This window comes from Mobula birostris, chromosome 6 (assembly GCF_030028105.1).
Source record: "Mobula birostris isolate sMobBir1 chromosome 6, sMobBir1.hap1, whole genome shotgun sequence".
Taxonomy (NCBI): Eukaryota; Metazoa; Chordata; class Chondrichthyes; order Myliobatiformes; family Myliobatidae; genus Mobula; species Mobula birostris.
The window spans coordinates 17,376,288-17,401,427 of NC_092375.1; the positions used below are offsets into that span (position 1 = coordinate 17,376,288).

At 43.5% G+C, this 25,140-nt stretch overlaps 1 long non-coding RNA gene across 1 annotated transcript in view; it reads right to left on the reverse strand.

Moving 5' to 3' along the window:
• The window catches only part of LOC140198818 (uncharacterized), a 109,184-nt gene extending 87,713 nt beyond the window's left edge, over positions 1–21,471 (reverse strand). Inside the window, exon 1 of the long non-coding RNA XR_011886261.1 lies at positions 21,392–21,471. This is a non-coding gene — a long non-coding RNA (uncharacterized lncRNA). The remainder of the gene's footprint in view (positions 1–21,391) is intronic.
• Between the last annotated feature and the right edge of the window lie 3,669 nt (positions 21,472–25,140).

A 25,140-nucleotide genomic window follows, 5' to 3' on the forward strand; every position in this document is an offset into this window, starting at 1 on the left:
TTCAGAAGACTAATAGAACATTACAAGAAAGCTATAACTCACATTTGTAGGTGACACGGTAGCACAACGGTCAATGTAATGTTATTACAGCACCAGCGACGTGTGTTCAACTGCCACCGCCATCTATGAGGAGTTTGTACATTCTCCCCCACCCCCCACAGCTTGAGTTTACTCCCATATTCCAAAACACATGTGGGTTGGTAGGTTAATTGGTCACATGGGTGGAGTTGGGTGGTATAGGCTTATGGGCCAGAGGGGCCTGTTACTGTGCTCTAAGTCAAAGTAAAAGTAAAAAAATAAAAATAAAACTCTAGAGGAAAGGGCTGGTTCCCAACCTGGATAGGGTTTCACATGGAATATTGCAGTTTGCAAGTCATATGGGTTGGAGAGGCAGTCAATTGCTTGGGGTGGGAGAGTCATTATAGTGAGGAGTAACTACAGAGTATCTAACAACGGGTTAGTTCAAGAATTGGACAACAGCCCCGGGACCTTCTCACGTAGATTTCCTTCAAATACGTATCACCAAAATGGAACACACATTGTCAAGCCTGCTCCGAGACTGAATGAGCCACATTGTCCACAGGCTATCCAGCTGCAATAGAACTTCCAAGAGGTGGCATTCACAAGTGCGTTCTGTGTCGGTGCCTCTAAGTATTCATGGAGAGAACACGTGGAGTCCTGGGCAGGAGACTCAGCATGAAATGCTGACTGTCTATTCCCCTCCATGGTTGCTGCTTGCTGAGTTCCTCCAGTTTTTTGTGCACGTTGCACGTGGAAGGCCTGGAAGCATTTTCATAAAAGGCATAAAAGTTACAATGAGTAGCCAACTGTGTTTAGCGCCCCGTGTTCTAATAAATTTGTGGTAGAGTATTTTGGCACCAGAATGTATTTCCTCGTTCCACTGACAAATTCACCTTTTATTCAATGAGTATCTTAACTTTGCCACATTTCAGCTACCTTTCTCTGTTCAATATTCCATATACTGTTTGCTCAGGCATAACAACATTCATAAATACTCACGTAATCAGCCTGAGGTTTGGAATTTACAGCACAGAAATGAGGCTATCCTGCCCATCGTGTCAACAAACAATCTGCTGGAAGATCTCAATGAGTCTAGTTCTGCCCAGTCTTTTCCCCAAACACTGGGACAGAGAAACTACAGCACATTACAGGCCCTTCAGCCCACAATGTTGTGCTGACCACGTAACCTACTCTAGAAACTGCCAAAAATTTCCCTACCACATAGCCCTCTATTTTTCTAAGATCGAGTGGATAGCCAGAGACATGTTCCTACGACATAATTTTAAGGTGATTGGAGGAAAGAATAGTGGGGTTGGCAGAGTTAGGCTCCTTACATAGAGAGTAGAACGTGCATGGAACACCCTGCAGGGGTGATGGTAGAGGCAGATACAGGAGGAGCAGTTAAGACATTCTTAGATAGAGCCATGGATGATAGAAAAATGAAGGGTTATGTAGGAGGGAAGAGTTAGATTGAACTCAGAGAGGGTTAAAGATTGGCACAACATCATGGGCCAAAGGTCCTGTACTGTGTTGCAGTGTTCTATATTCTATGTTCTATGACAGGCCCTCTTCTCACTGCTACCATCAGAGAACAGATGCTGGAGCCTGAAGACACACACTCAAAGTTTTAGGAACAGCTTCTTCCCCTCCACCATCAGATTTCTAAATGGATAATGAACACATGAACCCTATAGATAGATAGATAGATGGACAGACATAAATGTATGTACATTGGTAGATATAGTTCTTATTATGACATAGTATATTTTATACCCTGCATTGTACTGCTTTTGCAAAATGGTAAATTCAGATATATGTCAGTGATAATAAATTTGATTCTGATAGGTGTTTTTGTGGATGCAAGGAACTACTGGCACTTCAGGTTGAAACCCTGCACTGAGTCCTCATGCAGGGTTCAACCCGAAATATCTTTACTCCCACAGATGTTTGACCTTGCTGAGCTCCTCCAGCAGATTTGTGGCTCAGGACTCTAACTTCTGCATTCCCCTGTGTCTTCATCTGTCCACTGTGTCCATGCTAATTTCAGAAAGTATTGCATAACTTCATAGTTTCTTGTACTTCAAATGGTGATGAGAAATTCTTGTTTCACCTCTCTTCGGAGTTGAAGACATGCCCTCTTCTCATAGCTACCATCAGAGGCATAGGTCCCCTCCATTAACCAAACTGTGTAACCTGGAAATAGTCTGGAAAATTATTTTGATAGATATCTTTTGCCCCTTTTACCCTACTTGATATTTTCATTGTAAAATCTTTTGAACTAATTGGGAGGAGTCTATTTGTCCTTACTCTTGTCACCAACTCCGATGAATAGGTAATGTCATAAGGATGCCTAACTCACGTCTCCCCAAACAGATCCTTCACTCCCATCTGAAAGATGGTCAGCAATCATCTGGTGGGCAAAGGAAATACTTCAAAGATAACATAAAAAAACAGCCTGATATATTTCAACATTACGTCTAAAAACTGGGAAGACATTGCACTCAATAGATACACCTGGAGGAAATCTGTTCAAGAGGGAGCTGCACTACCTGAGAACACCCTTTGCTGTCCCGCAGAGAACATGTGGCAGCTGTGAAAGGAGAGACTGAAAGACCAAAAGACTCAAGCAACACCCCAACCACACAAACTGAATATTAGAATGCACAGAAAGGGGAGGAATAGACATGGGTAGAAAGGAAGAGCATAGTTTGCATTCCTGCTCTCAGGTTCTTGGCATAGCCCTTTCACCAGACGAACTTTCCTTCATCAGCAAGATTATTATCTGTCCAATTCATGTCAGAGCGCAGAAAGAGAAGCAAGTCAAAATTGAAACAACTTTGACCAAAAAAAAGGATTAAAATAAACAGATGTCAATGAAAGAGGAGCAGCACATCGTTAAGGTAAAGAAAAATAATATGGAGAAATATAGCAAAATCCAACCTTCCTCCTTACCTGGTCTCATGTATCACCTGGCAGCTTGTACTCCTTCCCCTCCACCCAACTTCATACTCTGACTTCTACTCTCCTTCCTTTCCGGAACTGATGAAGGGCCTCGACCCGAAATGTCGACTGTTTATTTCCTTCCATAGATATTGCCTGACTGCTGAGTGCCTCCAGCCTTTTGTACACATTGCTCAAGATTTCCAACCTGCAGATCTCTTGTGTCTTTGTTATAGTAAAGATTTTTAATACATATGTATTTGATTTCTTCTCAGGTATTTCCCTAAAATGGAGGATGACTTGCTTCCACTCTGGGTCTTATGGGGACTGAAATGGAAGGTACAAAATTCTCCACGGATGACTGAGGGGTATGACAAAGCAAAGTTTATGAGGCACTGCCCTGTTTCCATCATTTACACATGGCTTCTGCATGCTCCCAAAGCATGGATTCAAGGTTGAGTGAACCTGGCCTTTTTTCCTTGGAGCGATGGAGGATGACATGTGACCTGATAGAGGTGAATAAGATGGTGAGAGGCATTGATCGTGTGTATAGCTAGAGGCTTTTTCCTAGGGCTGAAATGGCTAACACAAGGGGGCATCGTTTTAAGGTGCTTGGAAGTTGGTACAAGGGAGATGTCAGAGTTAAGTGTTTCCACACAGAGGGTGGTGGGTGTGTGAAATGCACTGCCAGCAGCAGTGGTAGAGGTGGATACAATAAGGTCTGTTAAGAGACTCTCAGACACATGGAGCTTAGAAAAATAGACAGCTATGTGGGAGGGAAATTCTAGGCAGTTTCTAGAGTAGGTTACATGGTTGCATAACATTGTGGGCCGAAGGCTGTAGATTTCTATGTTCTATGTTCTATGAGGTTTCCAGCACCATCTCAAATATTCCTTCCCTACATTGAGTAGGGTCATGAGTCAGATATCCCCAGAAACCATTGGAGATGTTGTATTTCTTCACAGAAGCTTTGAGCACACCATAGCAATGGAACAGGCCTCTCACCTCACAATAGGTGAACATGGTGCCAAACTAATCCCATCTGCCTACACATGGTCTATATCTCTCCATCCCCTGCTTTTCCAGAGGTACCGATCTAAATGCCTCTTAAGCTGCTTCCACCACCTCTCCAGGCAGCGTGTTTCACACACCTTTCACTCTCATGTAAAAATTTTATCTCACAAATATCCTTTCAACTTTCCCCCTCTGACTTTAAAAAAATACCTGATGTTCCCATCACCTCTCATCATCCTGTACACCTCTATCAGGTCACCTCTCAATCTCTGTCTCTCTGAGGAAAAAAGGCCGAGTTCACTTAACCTATTCTCATAAGACATACTCCCCAATCCAGGCAACATCCTCGTAAATCTCCTCTGCACCCTTTCTATGGTTTCCACATCCTTCCTATAGTGAGGCGACCAAAACTCAGCACAGTACTCCAAGTGGGATCTGACCAGAGTCCTATATAACTGCAACATTACCTCCCGGCTCTTAAACTCAATCCCACAATTGATGAAGGCCAATGCACGGTATGCCTTCTTAACCACAGAGTCAACCTGCGCAGCAGCTTTGAGCATCCTATGGACTCAGACCCCAAGATCCCTCTGATCCTCCACACTGCCAAGAGTCTTACCATTAATATTATATTCTGTCATCATATTTGACCTACCAAAATGAACCACCTCACACTTATCTGGGTTGAACTCCTTCTGCCACTTCTCAGCCCAGTTTTGCATCCTATCAATGTCCCATTGTAACCTCTGACAGCCCTCCACACTATCCACAACACCCCCAACCTTGGTGTCATCAGCAAATTTACTAATCCATATCTCCACTTCCTCATCCAGGTCATTTATAAAAATCACGAAGAGTAGGGATCCCAGAACAAGTTCCTGAGGCACACCACTTGTGACCGACCTCCATGCAGAATATGACCTGTCTACAACCACACTTTGCCTTCTGTGGGCAAGCCAGTTCTGGATCCACAAAACAATGTCCCCTTGAATCCCATGCCTCCTTACTTTCTCAAAAAGCCTTGCATGGGGTATCTTACCAAATGCCTTGCTGAAATCCATATACACTACGTCTATTGCTCTACCTTCATCAATGTGTTTAGTCACGTCCTCAAAAAATTCAATCAGGCTCGTAAGGCATGACCTGCCTTTGACAAAGCCATGCTGACTATTCCTAATCTTATTATATCTCTCCAAATGTTCATAGATCTTGCCTCTTAGGATCGTTTCCATCAACTTACCAACCACTGAAGTAAGACTCACTGGTCTATAAATGATGAGGAGGAGAGAGTGGTGAACCTCTGGAATTCTTTCTGCAGGCAGCTGTGGAGGCCAAGTCTTTATGTATAATTAAGGCAGAGGTTGATAGATTCTTGATTAGTCTGGGCATGAAGGGATACGGGGAGAAGGCAGGAGATTGGGGTTGAGAGGAAAACTGGGTCAACAATGATGAAATGGCGGAGTAGACTCAATGGTCCCAATAGCCTAATTCTGCTCCTGTATCTTATGGTCTTATAGCTTTTCCCTTTGGAGAAAAGGAGGATGAGAGGTGATTTGATTGAGGTGTACAAGATGATAAAAAAGATAGTGGACAGCCAGAAACTTTTCACAGTGTGGAATCTGCTAAAACAACTGGGCATAATTTTAAGGTATTGAGGGAGGAAATTATAGCGGGACTGATAGATAACCATATAACCATATAACAATTACAGCACAGAAACAGGCCATCTCGGCCCTTCTAGTCCGTGCCGAACTCTTACTCTCACCTAGTCGCACCGACCTGCACTCAGCCCATAACCGTCCATTCCTTTCCTGTCCATATAGCTATCCAATTTAATTTTAAATGACAACATCGAACCTGCCTCAACCACTTCTGCTGGAAGCTCGTTCCACACAGCCAGCACTCTCTGAGTAAAGAAGATCCCCCCATGTTACCCCCAAACTTTTGCCCTTTAACTCTCAACTCATGTTCTCTTGTCTGAATCTCCCTACTCTCAATGGAAAAAGCCTATCCACGTCAACCCTATCTATCCCCCTCATAATTTTAAATACCTCTATCAAGTCCCCCCTCAACCTTCTACGCTCCAAAGAATAAAGACCCAATTTGTTCAACCTTTCTCTGTAACATAGGTGATGAAACACAGGTAATATTCTAATAAATCTTCACTGAACTCTCTCAATTTTGTTGACATCTTTCCTATAATTCGGTGACCAGAACTGTACACAATACTCCAAATCTGGCCTTACCAATGCCTTGTACAATTTCAACATTACATCCCAGATCCTATACTCAATGCTCTGATTTATAAAGGCCAGCATACCAAAAGTTTTCTTCACCACCCTATCCACATGAGATTCCACCTTCAGGGAACTATGCACCATTATTCCTAGATCCCTTTGTTCTGCTGCATTCTTCAATGCCCTACCATTTACCATGTATGTCCTATTTTGATTACTCCTACCAAAATGTAGCACTTCACATTTTTCAGCATTAAACTCCATCTGCCATCTTTCAGCCCACTCTTCTAACTGGCCTAAATCTCTCTGCAAGCCTTGAAAACCTACTTCATTATCCACAACTCCACTTATCTTAGTATCAGCTGCATACTTACTAATCCAATTTACCACCCATCATCCAGATCATTAATATATATGACAAATAACATTGGACGCGGTACAGATCCCTGAGGCACACCACTAGTCACCGGCCTCCAATCTGACAAACAATTATCCACCACTACTCTCTGGCGTCTCCCATCCAGCCACTGCTGAATCCATTTTACTACTTCAATATTAATACGTAACGATTGAACCTTCCTAACTAACCTTCCATGTGGAACCTTGTCAAAAGCTTTAGTGAAGTCCATATAGACAATATCCACCACTTTACCTTCATCAACTTTCCTAGTAACCTCTTCAAAAAATTCAATAAGATTTGTCAAACATGATTTTCCATGCACAAATCCATGTTGACTGTTCCTAATCAGACCCTGTCTACCCAGATAATTATATGTACCATCTCTAAGAATACCTTCCATCAATTTACCCACCACTGACATCAAACTCATAGGCTGATAATTGCTAGGTTTACTCTTAGAACCCTTTTTAAACAATGGAATAACATGAGCAATACGCCAATCCTCCGGCACCATCCTCGTTTCTAGTGACATTTGAAATATTTCTGTCAGAGCCCCTGCTATTTCCACACTAACAAGGTCCTAGGTAATATCCTGTCAGGACCCGGAGACTTATCCACTTTTATATTCCTTAACAGCACCAGTACTTCCTCTTCTTTAATCATCATAGTTTCTGTAACTACCCTACTTGTTTCCCTTACCTTACACAATTCAATATCCTTCTCCTTAGTGAATACCGAAGAAAAGAAATTGTTCAAGATCTCCCCCATCCCTTTTGACTCCACACATAGCCGTCCACTCTGATTCTCTAAGGGACCAGTCTTATCCCTCATTATCCTTTTGCTATTAATATAACTGTAGAAACCCTTTGGATTTATTTTCACCTTATTTGCCAAAGCAACCTCATATCTTCTTTTCGCTTTTCTGATTTCTTTCTTAAGATTCTTTTTACATTCTTTATATTCCTCGAGCACCTCATTTACTCCAAGCTGCCTATATTTATTATAGATCCCTCTCCTTTTCCGAACCAAGTTTCCAATATCCCTTGAAAACCATGGCTCTCTCAAACTTTTAACCTTTCCTTTCAACCTAACAGGAACATAAAGATCCCGTACCCTCAAAATTTCACCTTTAAATGGCCTCCATTTCTCTATTACATCCTTCCCATAAAACAAATTGTCCCAATTCACTCCTTCTAAATCCTTTTGCATCTCCTCAAAGTTAGCCTTTCTGCAATCAAAAATCTTAACCCTAGGTCCAGTCCTATCCTTCTCCATATTTATATTGAAACTGATGACATTGTGATCACTGGACCTGAAGTGCTCCCCAACACATACCTCTGATGTCAGAGGTTTTTCTACACAGAGAGTGGTAGGTGTTAGGATGCTGCCAGGACCTGATGAACTGAGTGATAAAGAGATGTGGGGTCGTCTAGGTTTTTATTCCATGGTGTGTTGGAGAGTGAGAGATCTTATAGAAGTGTTAAAATCATAAGGGGAATACTATAGGGTGAGTGCACTCAGTCTTTTTCCCAGTGTCAGGAATAAAGAACTAGAAGGAATAGGTTTAAAGTCAGAAGAGGAGGAACTTCAGGGGGTGATTTTTTTACAGAAAGGTTGGTATGTATGTGGAATGAGCTGCCAGGGGAAATAGCAGAAGCAGATACAATAACAACTATTAAAAGACATTTGGACAGTTACGTGGTTTGGAAAGGTTTAAAAGTTTATGGGCCAAATGGGGGCAAACAAGACAAGCTTGGATGGGGTATCTTGCTCGTCATGTGTCAGTTGGTCCGAATGGCTGTACAACTCCATGAACCTATGGCTATCTCAAATTTTTTTGAGGTGGTGATTTGTGAATTCTGCAAAAGCAAATTTCTGTAACCAGAAAGGCCATGACTCTGGGGTCAGCTGTGGCTCCTTACATTCTGTTACCTTTCCTTATTTCAGTGTTGTTCCTGTCCATGCACTGTACACTCACAGAAGTATTTGTTACAAAGTAACACAGTAATCATTAAGCACAATAAGTTAGATGCTTGACCTCACAACCTATAGTACTGTGCAAAAGACTTAGGCACATATACAGACGTATATATGTCGAGGGTGCTGAAGACTTTTGCGTAGTACTGTGTTTGTCAACGTGAAGCCGAGAGCATGTTTGTAACTTCGTGAGAGCAAAGGATGTTGGGAATGGCGAGGGTGGAGTGCAATAGGAGGGGTGTGTGACAGGTGGCAGAGAAGGAGAGCCGAGGAGGGGCGGTGGCGCAGGTGCAGACACATCCAGTCCTGAAACAACAGGCAAGGTCATTTGACTCCAAACAATTAGTTTATTGATCATTACCGAATGTCTCTCTGGTGCTTCCCGCTCCTTCCACTCCCACTTCTTCTTTTCCCAACCATGATTCCCCTCTCCCTAGCTCCTTCCCACTCTCAGGCCACAATAGAGACGCATATCAGAATCAGGCTTACCATCACTGACATACAGTATGTCATGAAATTTGTTTTTTTTTGTGGCATCAGTACAGTGCAATACATAAAAATTACTATAGTGCTGTGCAAAAACCTTAGGCACCCTAGCTATATATAAACACACAAAATACCGGACAAACTTAGCAGGCCATCGATGGAAAGGAGTAAACAGTCGACATTTTGGGTCGAGACCCTTCTTCAGGACTGCCTAAACCTTATGTACAGTACTGTATCTTGTTATGATTTTGCACCTTATTGTCTCCCTGTCCTGCACTTTCTCAGTTGCTGTTACAGTTTATTCTGAACTCTGTTATCGTTTTACCTTGTTCCACTTCAATGCACTGTGTAATGATCTGACCTGGATGAACAGTATGCCAGACAAAGTGTTCACTTTATCTTGGTACATTTGGCAATGATAAACTAATACTAATTCCTATTCCAATCATTGTAGCTATCTTCTTAAAGGGACATACCACTGTCCAGCAGCTACAAGGAATGAGCGAAACTTGCTTTGATGGTAGGGATATTCAAAGCATGATCAAAGTAAATTTATTATCAAAGTGTTTATACGTCACTATATACTACCCTGAGATTAATTTGCTTGCAGGCATTTACAGTATAACAAAGAAATACAACAGAATCAATGAAAAACTGCACACACAGACTGACAAGTAATCAATGTGCAAAAGAAGATAACTTTGCAAGTTTAACCAAATAGAAAGATAAATAGAAAAAGAGAGGAGAAAAGAAATAAAGAAAAAAGAGAGAAGTGGTGAGTCCATAGGTTGTGAAATAAATTCGGTGTTGAGGTGTGTTAAGTTATCCATGTTGGTTCAGGAGCCTTATGTTTGAAGGGTAAATAACTGTTTCTGAACCTGGTGGTGTGGGACCTGAGGCTCCTGTATTTACTTCCTGATGGCAGCAGGGAGAAGAGAGGATGATTTGGATGGTGGGGTCCTTGTTGATTGACTCTGCTTTCTTGTGGTAATGCTTCTTCTAAATGTGCTCAATAGTGGGGAGGGCCTCCCGTGTTGGACTGGGCCTTATCCACCACTTTTTGTAAGCTATTCCATTCATAGGTATTGGCGCTTCCATAACAGTGCTGTCAATCTTTCAAGTCTCAGTATAATCATTTTGCTATTTATTTTTGCACATATATAAATAATGTATAGTTAATATTAGTTTAGGCTTATGGCCATCAGGAAGAAGGTGCAGGGGCCTTAGGACTCACATCACCAGATTTAGGAACAGTTACTACCCCTCAACCATCAAGTTCTTGAACAAAGAGACACACACAAAATGCTGGAGGAACTCAGCAGGCCAGGCAGCATCCATGGAAAGAAGTACAATCAATGTTTCAGGCCAAGACCCTTCGGCAGGACTCCTGTACAAATGGGATAACTTCACTCAACTTCACTTGCCCCACTATTGAAATGTTCTGACAACCAATGAACTTACTTTCAAGGACTCTTCATCTCATATTCTCAAATTTACTGCTTATTTATTTATATTATTGTTTCTTCTTTTTGCATTTCTGTTGTTTGAACACCCTAGTTCATTGATTCTGTTGTAGTTACTATTCTAAAGATTTAATGAGTTTGTCCACAAGAAAATGAATGTCGGGGTCATAGATAGTGACATATATGTACTTTGATAATAAAATATACTTTGAACTGTGATATTGATTATTTTAATCGTGTTTGTAATGTAACGTGCTGCTGCCGCACAAAGCTGTTTGTCATGGTTTTTATAGCCTCTGTATGCATGCCTATGACAACAATAACCTGAATTTTCCAGTGGTCCATAGGAAAATGAATCACCTGGCAAACAATACTGCGGGTAGAAGGCATGTTCTTTAAACAAAAGAGCCAGGCAAATCCCTCTTAGGGTCCCTATCCCGTGCTGTAGGCAAGAGGTTGCCAGGGAGGCTACAAGCTCAGTCGATGAATGCCTGCACTTAGGTGAGGCACATGGTCCTAACTACCGCACAAACAGGCTGTTCGGCGCATCCAGTCCATACCGAACTGTTAATCTGCCTTGTCCCATTGACCCACACCTGGACGCATCCCATCCATGTGCTTATCCAAACTTCTCTGCAATTTTTTTCAATCAAATCCACGTCCGCCACTTCTGCTTGCAGCTCGTTCCACACTCACTCCACCCCCTGAGTGAAGAAGTTCCCCCTCAGGTTCCCCTTAAATATTTCACCTTTCATCCTGAACCTATGACCTCAAGATCTACTCACCCAATTTCAGTGGAAAAAGTCTGTTTGTACTGACCCTATTTACATTACATTATTTTGTATACTCCTCTCCAATCACCCCTCATTCTCCTATGCCGCAAACCCATTCAGCCTTTCTCTATGATTCAACTCTTCAAGCCCCAGCAACATCCTTACAAATTTTCACTGTAATCTTCCAATCATATTGATAAGCTTCCTGTAGGTAGGTGAGTCTGCAGTGGTAGCAGTTGGCCACACTGCCCTCCCTGTACCTTTGGCCAACAGGAAAAGTAAATGGAGACCCCCTCAGGTTGAGTGTAAAGCTTGACTGACCTCCCTAATGCCTCAGTGAGCAGCACCTCCTTAATGCCTTAGTGAAAATGTGATAGAGGTCAGTAGCAGCTGCCCCAAGGCTAATTTAGGTTCCTTTAATACCAGAGAATACAATCTGAAATTTGTACTCTTCACAGACATCCATGAAACAAGATACCTCATGGAATGAATGATAGGACATTGAAGCCCCGAATCCCACCCTTCACAGAAGCAGCAGCAAACGCATCAGCCCCTCCCTTCCCCCCATTTGCACCAGTAGAAGCACTGACCCCTCACCACCCCACCCCACCATGAAGCAAGGGCAAAAGCCCCCGAAAACTTGATCAAAACTCCATCAAAAACTACAGACCATAGCCCAGCTCTTCAGTATCTCAGACAGGCTCGTTCTCTCCCGTGAGGGAGAGAGAGGTCGCCCCTGAAACAACGAGAGCGGAGACCAGCAGCTCGCTGTTCCGATATTACAATCTTCCGCATCACTTCTCCAAGCTCCCCGTCTTGAGGACTCTCACTCTCCATCAAAAGTGAGAGAGAGAGAGAGAGAGAGAGAGGATCGCTGGAGTACAGGGACCTTCTTCCAACAGAAGTCGGCGATTAACGAACACACCGCCTGCTGTCTGGATGTTTTGGTCTCCCGCGATGCTTCAGTTTGCAAAAGCAGCGAGGAACCAGGTTGTCCATCTTTCAGGCCGTTCCTGGAGATCGCAAAGCGCAAGGCCGCATTGCTGGTCTGAAAAACTACTGCTTGTGAAGAACTGTAGCTTGTACCGTAGGTCACTAACAGTAGGTTAAAAATGGTATTAGAGCAATCACTCAAGTTGAGTATGATGTTCTCCTGAGGTGTTGTCTATTGGTGGGTCTTCAGATGCCTGTAGAGGCTGATCCAGGATCCACATATTCTGGTGCAGTGTGGACAAGTGTAAATGGTGGTTGTGGTTATTGGTTGGGTCTCTCCTTCTCCTTTTGCAGCTGCCACTAATTCTCTGCAGCACAGTGGAAAACTCTCTCATGTAGCACAGCTCGCTCTTGAACAGAATTCCTCCAGATGTAGCTACTGAGCGCATCCCAGGCTCCAAAGGCCACGTTTCTTCGTTTCTGACCGCATACAGTGATCCCTCTGGACGCAGTAATTCAGTCAGGAGGTTTTGAGCCAGGCTATTTTTAGAACACCTTTTCCAGCTCTTTCCCCAACTGAGGTGAGCAGAGTGGATCCTAAATGGGGCTGCTCAGTCGTGGGTGCAGGACGAAGGGCTCCTCCTACTTGGGTCCAAGATCCCAGCAACTGAATCAAGCATCAACTGCCCAAACTGCCAACATGTGACTAGGAGATTCCTGGCCTCTCACTCCGGCCCTCTTCGGTGATCACTATGGGACATAACTCTGAAATGTCAGGGTGGAGTTCAATCATAGAGAACGCCTGTACATGACTTTGTTTGACGTGGGGAGGCTGATGCATTGGCAGCCACCACACAGTCCTTGGCGGACGGGTTTCAGTGATGCAGTGGCCCATCCAGTCCATACTGAACCATTAACCTGCCTACTCCCATCGACCTGTACTCGGACCGTAGCTTCCCATACCCCTCCTTTTCATGTATTTATTTAGATTTCTCTTAAACGTTAAAATCAACCCCACATTCACCACTTTCATTGGGAGCTCATTGCACAATTGCACCACCCTCTGAGTAAAGAAGTTTTCACTCATGTTCCCCTTGAACATTTCACCTTTCACCCTTGACCATGACTTCTAATTGTAGTCTCACCCAACCTCAGTGGAAAAAGCCTGCTTACATTTATTCTATCTATATTCTCATAATTTTGTATATCCGTATCAAATCTCCCCCCAGACTTTTTTGTTCTAGGGGGATAAAGTCCTAACCTATTCAACCTTTCCCTATAACTCAGGTCTTCAAGTTCCAACAACATCCTTGTAAATTTTCTCTGCACTCTTCAAACTTATTTACATCTTTCCCGTAGGTAGATGAACAAAAGGGCACCCTTAAAATTAGGTGTCACGAACATCTTATATAGCTTCAACATTGCATCCCAACCCCTGTACTCAATATATTGATTTATGAGGGCCAATGTGCCAAAAGCATTATTTATAACCCTATCCACCTGTGCCACCACTATCAAGGAATTATGGATCTGTATCCCCAGAATCCTCTGTTCTGCTGCACTTCTCAGTGCCCTGCTGCTCATCATCTAAGACCTACCCTGGCTGGTCCTACTAAAGAGCAACACCTCACACCTATCTGCATTAAATTCCATCTGACATTTTTCAGCCCATTTTTCCAGTTGGTCCAGATCACACTGCAAGCTTCAGTAGTCTTCCTCACTGTTCACTACAACCCTGAAATCGGTGCCTTCTGCAAATTTGCTGATCTAGTTTCCCACATTATCATCCAGATCGTTGATATAGATGACAGACAATAATGGCCCCGGCACTGATCCCTGTGGCACACCATGAGTGACAGCCTCCATCTACCATCTGCCAACCCTCTTTGGCTTCTCTTGCGAAGCCAATGTCTAATCCAATTTCAAGTTCGAGTTTAATTGTCATTCAACAGTACGTGAATATAGGCAAACGAAACAGTGTTCCTCTGGGGCCAAAGTGCAAAGCACATTACCAACGGCACACAGCGCACTCTGCAAATAGCACATAGCACAAATAGCACATGTGGTTACAATTTCAGAAATTTTAAAAAGGAATAATATAGGCCAAGTCCCTGATTGGCATGACTGTAGATTGTTCTGGTCCAGCATGTCCTTCCACTGAGCCATCACTGGAGAGCAGCATGGAGCGAGCACCAGAAGACAGTGTCAAACAAACACCGGCGGCTAGTACTAACAGATGGGGCTAGCCCCCAACCCAGCATGATACCAGCATGCCCAGCAGAGGCCCTACCTTAAATGCCAAGCGACTGAACCTCCTTGACTAATCTCCCTTAGCAAAGGCCTCGCTAAAGTCCACATAAATTCCACATCTACTGCCTTGCCTTCCTCAATTTTCATGGTAACTTCCTCAAAAAACTTATATAAGATTGGCTAGACACAACCTACCATGCACAAAGCCATGTTGACTATCCCTAATCAGTCACTGAGGTCTGTCCAAATACTGATATATCCAATCCCTCAGAATGCCATCCAATAACTTTCCCACTACTAATGTCAGACTCACTGGCCTATAATTTCCAGGCTTATTCTCAGAGCCTTTCCTAAACAATGGAACACAATTAGCTGTCCTCCATTCCTTCCAGCACCTAACCTCTGACCAAGGTAAGGGTGTTTTAGAAACCTCTGCTAGGGCCCCTACAATTTCTGTACTAGTCTCCTACAGGGTCTAAGGGAACACCAGGCCATGGGGATTTATCAACCTTAATTTGCCTCAAGACAGTAAACACCACCTCCACTTTAATCTGTATAGGGTCCATGAACTCCCTACAGTGTTGCCTCACAATTATAGACTCTGCGTCCATCTCCCAAGTAAATACATTTGCAAAAAATCCATTTAAGATCTCCCACAATTCTTTCGGCTCCACACATACAGTGGATTGCCATGCTGATCTTCCAGTGGACCAGTTTTATCCCTTGTTATCCCTTTGCACTTAATATACTGTAGAAGCTCTTAGGATTCTCCAATATATTGTCTGCTAGAGCAACCTCATGCCTTCTTTAAGCCTTCATGATTTCCTTCTTCAGTGTTCTCTTATATTTTTATTCTCTTCAAGCACCTCATTTGTTCCTACCTGCCTACACTTGCTACGCACCTGCTGCTTTTGCTTAATCAGGGCCTCAGTCTTGCTCGGAAACCAATGTTCCTGAAATCCTTGTCCTTTATTCTGACAGGCCTCCAGGTCTCGCTGCCGAAAAGCAGGGTGCTGAGGATGCAGGCCCTGTAGGCTGCAACTTTGGTGTGCGTTGTCAGCTTTCTGTTCTCCCAGACTCTCTTTGTCAGCCTGGCAAATGTTGAGGCTGCTCATCCAATCTGTCAATTGATCTCAGGGTCTAGGGAGAGGCTGTTCATGATGGTGGAGCCAAGGTATGTAAACTCGTGAACTACCTCCAGCTCGTAGTTGTTGATGGTAATGGCAGGGGGGTGCTCAACGCCTTGGCCCAACACGTTGGTTTTCTTCAGGCTGATGGTCAAGCTGAAGTCCTGGCAGGCTCTTGAGAAGCTGTCCATGAGGCGTTGCAGTTGCTCTTCAGAGTGTGTTGCCAGTGCCGTGTCGTCTGCAAACAACATGTCCCTGATGAGTACTTCACAAACCTTGGTTTTTGCCTTCAGCCGGAACAGACTGAACAGCCTCCCGTCCAATCTGGTGTGGGGGTAGACACCATCAGTTGATGTTCCAAAGGCATGCTTCAGCATGACTGCGAAGAAGATGCCAAACAGGGTGGGGACAGGCACACAGCCCTGCTTCACACCGCTGCGGATGTTGAAGGCCTCCGAAGAAGAGCCGTCAAACTGAACAACGCCCCTCATGTCTGTGTGAAATGACTGATCTATCCTGAGGAGCCTCAGGGGACAACCAATCCTGGCGAGGATTTTGAACAGGCCGTCTCTGCTCACAAGGTCGAAGGCCTTCGTAAGGTCAATGAAAGCGACGTAGAGTGGTTGTCTTTGCTCTCTGCATTTCTCTTGTAGCTGTCAAAGGGAGAAGATCATGTCGATTGCAGAGCGTTCCGACTGCACTGAGACTTGGGATATACCCTTTCGGCTATTTTCTGCAGTCTGTTCAGGACCACGCGGGCGAAGACCTTTCCAACGATGCTCAACAAGGAGATTCCCTTGTAGCTGTTACAGTTGCTTCTGTCCCCTTTGTTCTTATATAGGATGACAATGTTGCAGTCACTCATGTCTTGTGGCACTGCTCCCTCTATCCAGCACTGGCACAGTAGTTCATGCAGGTGGTTTAGCAGGAAGCCCTTTGCACATTTGATGGCCTCTGGTGGAATGCCATCCAATCCTGGTGCCTTCCCCCTTCGCAGCCTGAGACACATCCTGGATATCACGTGGACTGACCGAGTCACCAACAATGAGGTCCTGGCCCGCGCCCAGATACCCAGCCTCTTCACCCTGCTCCAACAACGCCGTCTCCACTGGCTGGGCCACATACACCGCATATCAGACAGGAGGATCCCGAAAGACCTGCTGTACAGGGAACTGGCCTCCGGCAAGTTTGCACAAGGGCGGCCCCATCTTCACTTCAAAGACGTTTGCAAGAGAGACATGAGGTCACTGAAAATGAACGTCAAGAGGTGGGAGGACATCGCAAGCGATCACTCTCACTGGAGGCTGGAACTACGCAGGGGTCTAAAAAGAGGAGAAGAGAAGCTGAGGCTTGCTGCTGAAGAAAAGCGCACTCGTCGGAAAAACAGCACCAGAACAACACTGGAGGACAGCGCCTTCAAGTGCAGTTGCTGCAGCCGAGACTGTCACTCCCATGTGGGACTCTACAGCCACAACAGACGCTGCTCTAACGCAGACTGAAGCGAGACTTTCCAGGCGCAGATCCATGGTCTCGCCAGACTAGCGGATGCCACCACCACCATATTCTGACAGGAACGTACAAACTTTGTACCCTCAAAATTTCGCTTCTGAAGCCCACCCACTTATCTAGTACACCTTGTCAAAAAACAGCCTGTGCCAGTCTGTACTTGCTAAATCCTTTCTGATACATCAAAATTGGCCTTCCTCCAATTTAGAATCTTAACCCGAGGATCAAACCTATCCTTTTCCAGAATTACCTTGAAACTAATGGCATTATGATCACCAGATGCAAAGTGTTCCCCTGCACAAACTTCAGTCATCTGCCCTGTCTCATTCCTTAATAGGAAATCTAGTATTGCACTCTCCCTAGTTGGGATTCTATGCACTGATTAAGGAAACTTTCCTGAACACATTTGACAAACTCTTTCTCATCCAGCCCTTTTACAGTATGGGAGTCGCAGTCAACATGTGGAAAGTTAAAGTCACCTACTATCACAACCTTATGTTTCTTGCAACGGTCTGTGATTTCTCTACAAATTTTCTCCTCTAAATCCCGTGGACTGTTGAGTAGTTTATAATATATTCCCATTAACCTGGTCATTCCTCAGTTCTACCCATGAAGCCCCATTAGAACTCTTCAGTCTGGGCTGACTCACCACTGCCGAATAAACAATGTTAACCTGCCACTCAACCATTGTGATCTTTATCTGAAGGGGTCGTGGCACACATCCGTGAGAATGTGAATGTAATCAGTTGGAATATTACAGGAAATAAATTAAAAATTAAACAACTGCAGATGCTGAAAATCTGAAATAAGGACATAATGGAGTTGGAGGAGTGTCCAAGTGTGTATGTGGGTGGGAAGAAGGTAAAGGGCTTCTTTTGCTGTTGTTGCTTTTTGCATTCTGTGTTGTTTTGCTGAGCATTGTGAGCATACTATATCGGTGCCAAAATGTGACACTGCTCCAGCAACATCCTCAGGTATGTTGGTTGTAGACGCAAGCAATGCATTACACTGTATATTTCCAGGTACATAATTAAAACTGAATCAGTGTATAATATTTAGAGAGAATATCAATAGCAGGGTGGAGGATATAGTGTTATAGTTACAGAGAAAGTACAGCACAGGTAGATAATAAGGTGCATAGCCATAACAGATAGAGTGAGAGATCAAGAATTCATCTTTATTGTATAAGAGATCCAGTCAAGAATAGAACAGCAAGGTAACAGCCCTCTTGTGCCTGGTCAACCTGCCCAGTGGGAGGGGGGAGAAGAGAGAATGGCTGGGGCATGTGGGGTCTAGAATTATGCTGGCTGCTTTCTTAAGGCAGAAGGAAGTGTAGACAGATGCAAAGGAGGAGTTCTTGTTTTTGTTATAGACTGGGCTGTGTTTACAGTTCTTTATACTTTATACTTTATTGTCCCCAAACAATTAGTACTAGAACGTACAATCATCACAGTGATATTTGAATCTGTGCTTCACATTCCCTGGATTACAAATATTAAATATTAAAAATAGTTAAAATTAGTAAATATTAAAGATTTTAATTATAAATCATAAATAGAAAATAGAAAAATGGAAAGTAAGGTAGTGCAAAAAAACCAAGAGGCAGGTCCGGATATTTGGAGGGTACGGCCCAGATCCGGGTCAGGATCTGTTCAGCAGTCTTATCACAGTTGGAAAGAAGCTGTTCCCAAATCTGGCCATATGAGTCTTCAAACTTCTGAACCTTCTTCCGGAGGGAAGAGGGACGAAAAGTCTGTTGGCTGGGTGGGTCTTGTCCTTGATTATCCTGGCAGCACCGCCCTGACAGCGTGCGGTGTAAAGTGAGTCCACGGACAGAAGATTGGTTTGTGTGATGTGCTGCGCCGTGTTCATGATCTTCTGCAGCTTCTTTCGGTCTTGGACAGGACAACTTCCATACCAGGTTGTGATGCACCCTAGAAGAATGCTTTCTACGGTACATCTATAAAAATTAGTGAGAGTCTTTGGGGACAGGCCAAATTTCTTTAGTTGTCTGTAATTACAGTTACATTACAGTTCTCTGTAATTTCTTGCATTCTTGGGCAGAGCAATTGCCTTGCCAAGCTGTTAAAATACTCTCTATGGCACACCGGTAAAAATTAGTGAAGGTCACCGGGGACACGTTGAGCTTTCTTAGCCTTCTGAGGAAATAGAGGCAATGGTGTGCTTTCTTGATCATACCATCCACATGATTGGACCAAGATAAATTGTTGGTATTCATTTACACCTAGGTTCTTAAGGATTTCCAGAAGTCCATAAGACGTAGGAATTAGGCCATTCAGCCCATCAAGTCTGCTCCACCATTCCATCATGGCTGATTTATTATCCCTCTCCAACTCAGCATCATTGATACATAAAGGGGTGTGTGCTCCACCCCATTTCTGGACGTCAAAGAACAGCTCCTTCAGTTTCTTGTCATTGTGCGAGAAGTTGTTGTCCTGATATCAAGCCTCTGGGCCCTCTATCTCCTATCACTACACAGTCTCAGTGTTGTTTGAGAACTAGTCCACTACAGAGGAAACTCTGAAAACTTGTAGAAAGAGTTACCAACAGAATCTGGCCACACAGTGTAATACACCAGATTCTGATTCCGAATGCCACACAAAAAAATAAGGAGGCGAATTTCTGGGCAGCCGTGAAATAAACAGAAAATGTGTGTAGAGTTCTTCTGCTCCAAGTTAACTCAATTTTCAACTGAACTGATCTAGCATTTCACTATATGTTTTGATGTACATGTGATAAATAAATCTAGAAATGAATCCAGCTTTTCATGAGCTTTCTACATTTCTAGCCTTGAATGTTTACAGTGAAGTATTTTGAGTCAGTTGCAATAGCAATTTAATCCTTTATGGTAATTGGGAACCAAACCCTAGTTGTTCAATAATTAATCACCTGCTTTGTGACAAACATTAAGTATTTAAAGGCAGACCGTGCTCACGTTGGAAGGCTTTGACCGTAAACAGTAGTGTAATGTGATCTAATGCTGAAAAACACTTTCCTTATGTCTATTTCGAAGTCATAGAGTCATAGACAAGTACAGCACAGAAACAGGCCCTTCAGCCCATCTAGTCTATGCCAAAATTATTTAAACTGCCTACTCCCATCAACCTGCACAGGGACCATAGCGCCCCCCCCCCCCCAATATCCCTACTATCCATGCACCTATCCAAACTTCTCTTAAACGTTGAAAAGAGCTCACATGCACCACTTGTGCTGGCAGCTCATACAATCCTCCTACAACCCTCTGAGTGAAGAAGTTTCCCCTCATGCTCCCCTTAAATTCGCCTTTCACCCTTAAGCCAATACCTCTGGTTGTAGTCCCACCCAACCTCAGTGGAAAAAGCCTGCTTGCAGTTGCCCTATCTATACCCTTCATAATTTTGTATACCTCGATCAAATCTCTCAGTTTTCTACATTCTGATGAATACAGTCCTAACTTATTCAATCTTTCCTTATAACTCAGGTCCTCCAGACCCGGGAACAACCTTATAAGTTTTCTCTGCATTCTTTCAACCTTGTCTGCAATTTTCCTGTATGTAGGTGACCAAAACTGCACATTTATTCCAAGTTAAGCCTCACCAACATTTTATACAACTTCAGCATAATATTCCATCTTCTGTACTCAATTTATAGAGGCCAATGTGCCAAAAGCTTTCTTTACAACCTTATCTACCTGTGACACCAGACTCACCAAATAATGTGCCAGTATTCCCAGATCCCTTTGTTCTACCAAACTTCTCAGTGCCCTACCATTCACCATGTCAGACCTACCCTGATTGCTCCTCCCAGAGTGCAACACCTCGCACTTGTCTGCATTAAATTCCATTTGCCACTTTTTCAGCCCATTTTTCCAGCTGATGCAGATCCCTAGCCAGCTTTGATAGCCTTCCTCGCTGTCCACTACACCCCCGATATCAGTGTCATCCACAAATTTCAAAGGTTTCAAAGGTACATTTAATGTCAGGGAAATGTATACAATATACATCCGGAAATTCTTTTTCTTCACAAACGTCCACAAAAACAGAGTGCCCCAAAGAATGAATGACAGTTAAATGTTAAAACTCTAAAGCCCCCCCAACTCCCCCTCCCATGCACAAGCAGCAGCAAAGCAACGACCCCCCCTCCCCCAACGGCAAAAAAGCATCAGCACCCCCCACTGAGCACTCAAGCGTGCAGCAAAGCATCAATAAAGATACAGACTTGCAGAATCCCAAAGTCTACTGGTTCATCCGATAATTCGACATACCACAGGCTCTCTCTCTAATAAGGGAAAAAGAGGTGCCTCTGTTTCAGATTTGCTGATCCAGTTAACCGCATTATTATCCAGATTATTCACATTGATAACAAACAGCAAAGGACCCAGCACCGATCCCTGCAGCACACTATGAGTCACAGCCTTCCAATCAGAGAGGCACCTATCTACAACCACCTTCTGTTTATCCCGCAAGGCCAATATCTAATCCAATTTACTACCTCATCTTGAATGCCAAGCGATTGAACCTTAGTGACCATCCTCCCATGCGGGACCTTGTCAAGTGCTGAAGTCCATGTAGACAATTCCACTGCCTTGCCTTCATCTACTTTCCTGCTAACTTCCTCAAAAAAACTCTGTAAGGTTGGTTAGACATGACTTATCATGCTCAAAGCCATGCTGACTATCCTTAACCAGTCCACGTCTATCCAGATATCAGTCCCTTAGAAGACGTTCCAATAACTTAGTGTCAGACACACCGACCAATAATTCCCTGGTTTATGTTTAGAGCCTTTTTTAAACAGCAGAAGAACATTGGCTATACTCTAATCCTCTGATACTTCTCCTGTCGCTAAGGATGTGTTAGATATCACTGCTATTATCCCAGCAATTTCTGCACTTTCCTCCCTTAGGGTCCAAGGGAACACCTTGTCAGACCCTGGAGACTTATCTGCCCTGATTTGCCTCAGGGTAACAAACACCTCTCCCTCTGTAATCTGTGCAGGGTCCATGAATGTGCTTTGCCTCACTCCTATAGACTCTGTATCTGCCTCCCAAGTGAATACAGATGCAAAGAATGCATTAAAGATCTCCTCCATCTGTTTTGCCTCCACACATGGATTACCAAAGTCAAATTAAAAGTTATTATCAAAGTACATACATGTTGCCATTTCATTTCCTTGCAGGTATTTACAGAAAAATAAAGAAATACTATGTAATTTATGAAAATCTATGCATAAAGAGAAACAATAACTACAGCTGTGAAGATCCCTGCTGCACCTGATGACCCTGTGATCTCTGTCTCAGAGGCCGATGTTAGACTGTCTTTAAAGAAGGTGAACTCTCACAAGGTGGAAGGTCCCAATGGAGTGTCTGGTAAGGCTCTGAAAACCTGTACCAACCCACTGGCGGGTGTATGCAAGGACATTTTCAATCTCTCACTGCTATGCATGGAAGTTCCCACTTGCTTCAAAAAGTGAACAATTATACCAGTGCCTAAGAAGAATAATGTGGGCTGCCTTAATAACTATTGCCCGGTGGCACCCACATTGACAGTGATGAAATGCTTTGAGAGGTTGGTCATGGCTAGATTGAACTCTTGCCTCAGAAAGGACCTAGACCCACTGCAGTTTACCTATTGCCACAATAGATCAACGGCAGATGCAATCTCAATGGCTCTTCACATGGCTTTAGACCACCTGCACAACACAAACACCTATGTCAGGATGCTGTTCATCGACTACAGCTCAGCATTTAATATCATCATTCCCACAATTCTGATTGAGAAGTTGCAGAACCTGGACCTCTGTACCTCCCTCTGCAATTGGATCCTCAACTTCTTAACCGGAAGACCACAATCTGTGCTGATTGGTGATAACAACTCCTCCTCGCTGATGATCAACAGGAGCTCACCTCAGGGGTGTGTGTTTAGCCGACTGCTCTATGGTCTCTATACCCATGACTGTGTGGCTAGGCATAGCTCAAATACCATCTATAAATTTGCTGATAATACAACCATTGTTGGTAGAATCTCATATGGTGACAAGGAGGCGTACAAGAACAAGATTTGCCAACTAGTGGAGTGGTGCTGCAGCAACAACCTGGCACTCAACGTCAGTAAGATGAAAGAGCTGATTGTGGACTTCAGGAAGGATAAGATGAAGGAACACATACCAATCCTCATAGAGGGATCAGAAGTAGAGAGAGCGAGCAGTTTCATGATGCTCGATGTCAAGATCTCTGAGGATCGAACCTGGTCCCAACATATCGATGCCCGAACATATCGATGTAGTCATAAAGAAGGCAAGACAGCAGCTATATTTTATTAGGAGTTTGAAGAGATTTGGCATGTCAACAAAAACGCTCAAAAACTTCTGTAGTTGCACAGTGGAGAGCATTCTGACAGGCTGCATCACTGTCTGGTATGGAGGGGGGGAGAGGCTACTGCACAGGATCAGAAGAGGCTGTAGTGGGTTGTAACTATAGTTGGCTCCATCTTGGGTACTAGCCTACAAAGTACCGAGGACATCTTCAGGGAGCATGTCTCAGAAAGGCAGCTTCCATTATTAAGGCCCACAGCACCCAGGACATGCCCTTTTCTCATTGTTACTATTAGGTAGGAGGTACAGAAGCCTGAAGGCACACACTTATACTTTCATACTTTATACTTTATTGTCGCCAAACAATTGGTACTAGAAAGTACAATCATCACAGCGATATTTGATTCTGTGCTTCACACTCCCTGGATTGAAAATATTAAATATTAAAAATAGTGAAAATTAGTAAATATTAAAAATTTTAATTATAAATTATAAATAGAAAATAGAAAAATGGGAAGTAAGGTAGTGCAAAAAAAACGCGAGGCAGGTCCGGATATTTGGAGGGTACGGCCCAGATCCGGGTCAGGATCCGTTCAGCAGTCTTATCACAGTTGGAAAGAAGCTGTTCCCAAATCTGGCCGTATGAGTCTTCAAGCTCCTGAACCTTCTCCTGGAGGGAAGAGGGACGAAAAGTGTGTTGGCTGGGTGGGTCGTGTCCTTGATTATCCTGGCAGCTCTGCTCTGACAGCGTGCAGTGTAAAGTGAGTCCACGGACGGAAGATTGGTTTGTGTGATGTGCTGCACCGTGTTCACGATCTTCTGCAGCTTCTTTTGGTCTCAGTGATTCAGGAACAGCTTTTTCCCCTCTGCTATCCGATTCCTAAATGGACATTGAACCCATGAACACCACCTTACTTTTTAAATGTACTGTATATTATTTCTGTTTTTTTGCACATTTTTTAATCTATTTAATATACTGTACATATACTGTAAATTGATTTACTTATCACATGCCAGTGATAATAAACCTGATTCTGATTCTGATTCTGATAAATAAAGACTGACAAACAACCCACACAGAATGCTGAAAGAACTCAGCAAGTATCTATGGAAATAAATAAACAGTCAATATTTTGGGCTGAGAGCCTCCTTCAGCCCAAAACATCGACTGTTTATTCATTTCCATAGACGTAGGGTTGTATCTACCACTCTCTATAGACATTTCTGTTCCTAGGCATTGGTGTTTTCATACCAGGCTGTGATACCATCAGTTAGGATTTTCTCCGATGTGAATCTATAGAGGTTTTTGATGACATGCCAAATCTACGCTAACTTCTAAGAAAGTAGATATGTTGCCATGCCTTCTTCATAATGGCACTAATGTACAGGATCCAGGATAAATCCTCTGATATGATATCACTGAAGAGTTTAAAGTTAAAAACTCTCTCCATCTCTGATCCCCTGATGAGAACTGGCTCATGGACCTCTGATTTCTTCCTGTCGTCAATAAGCAGCTCTTTGGTTTAGTTGATATTCAGTGAGAGGTTGTTGTTAAGGCACAACTCAATGAGACTTTCAGTCTCTCACCTACATGGTGATTCATCACCGTCTTTGATTCAGCCAACAATAGTGGTGTCAGCAAAATTATTTATGGCATTGGAGTTGTACTTAGCTACACTGTCATAGGTATGACGTGAATAGAGC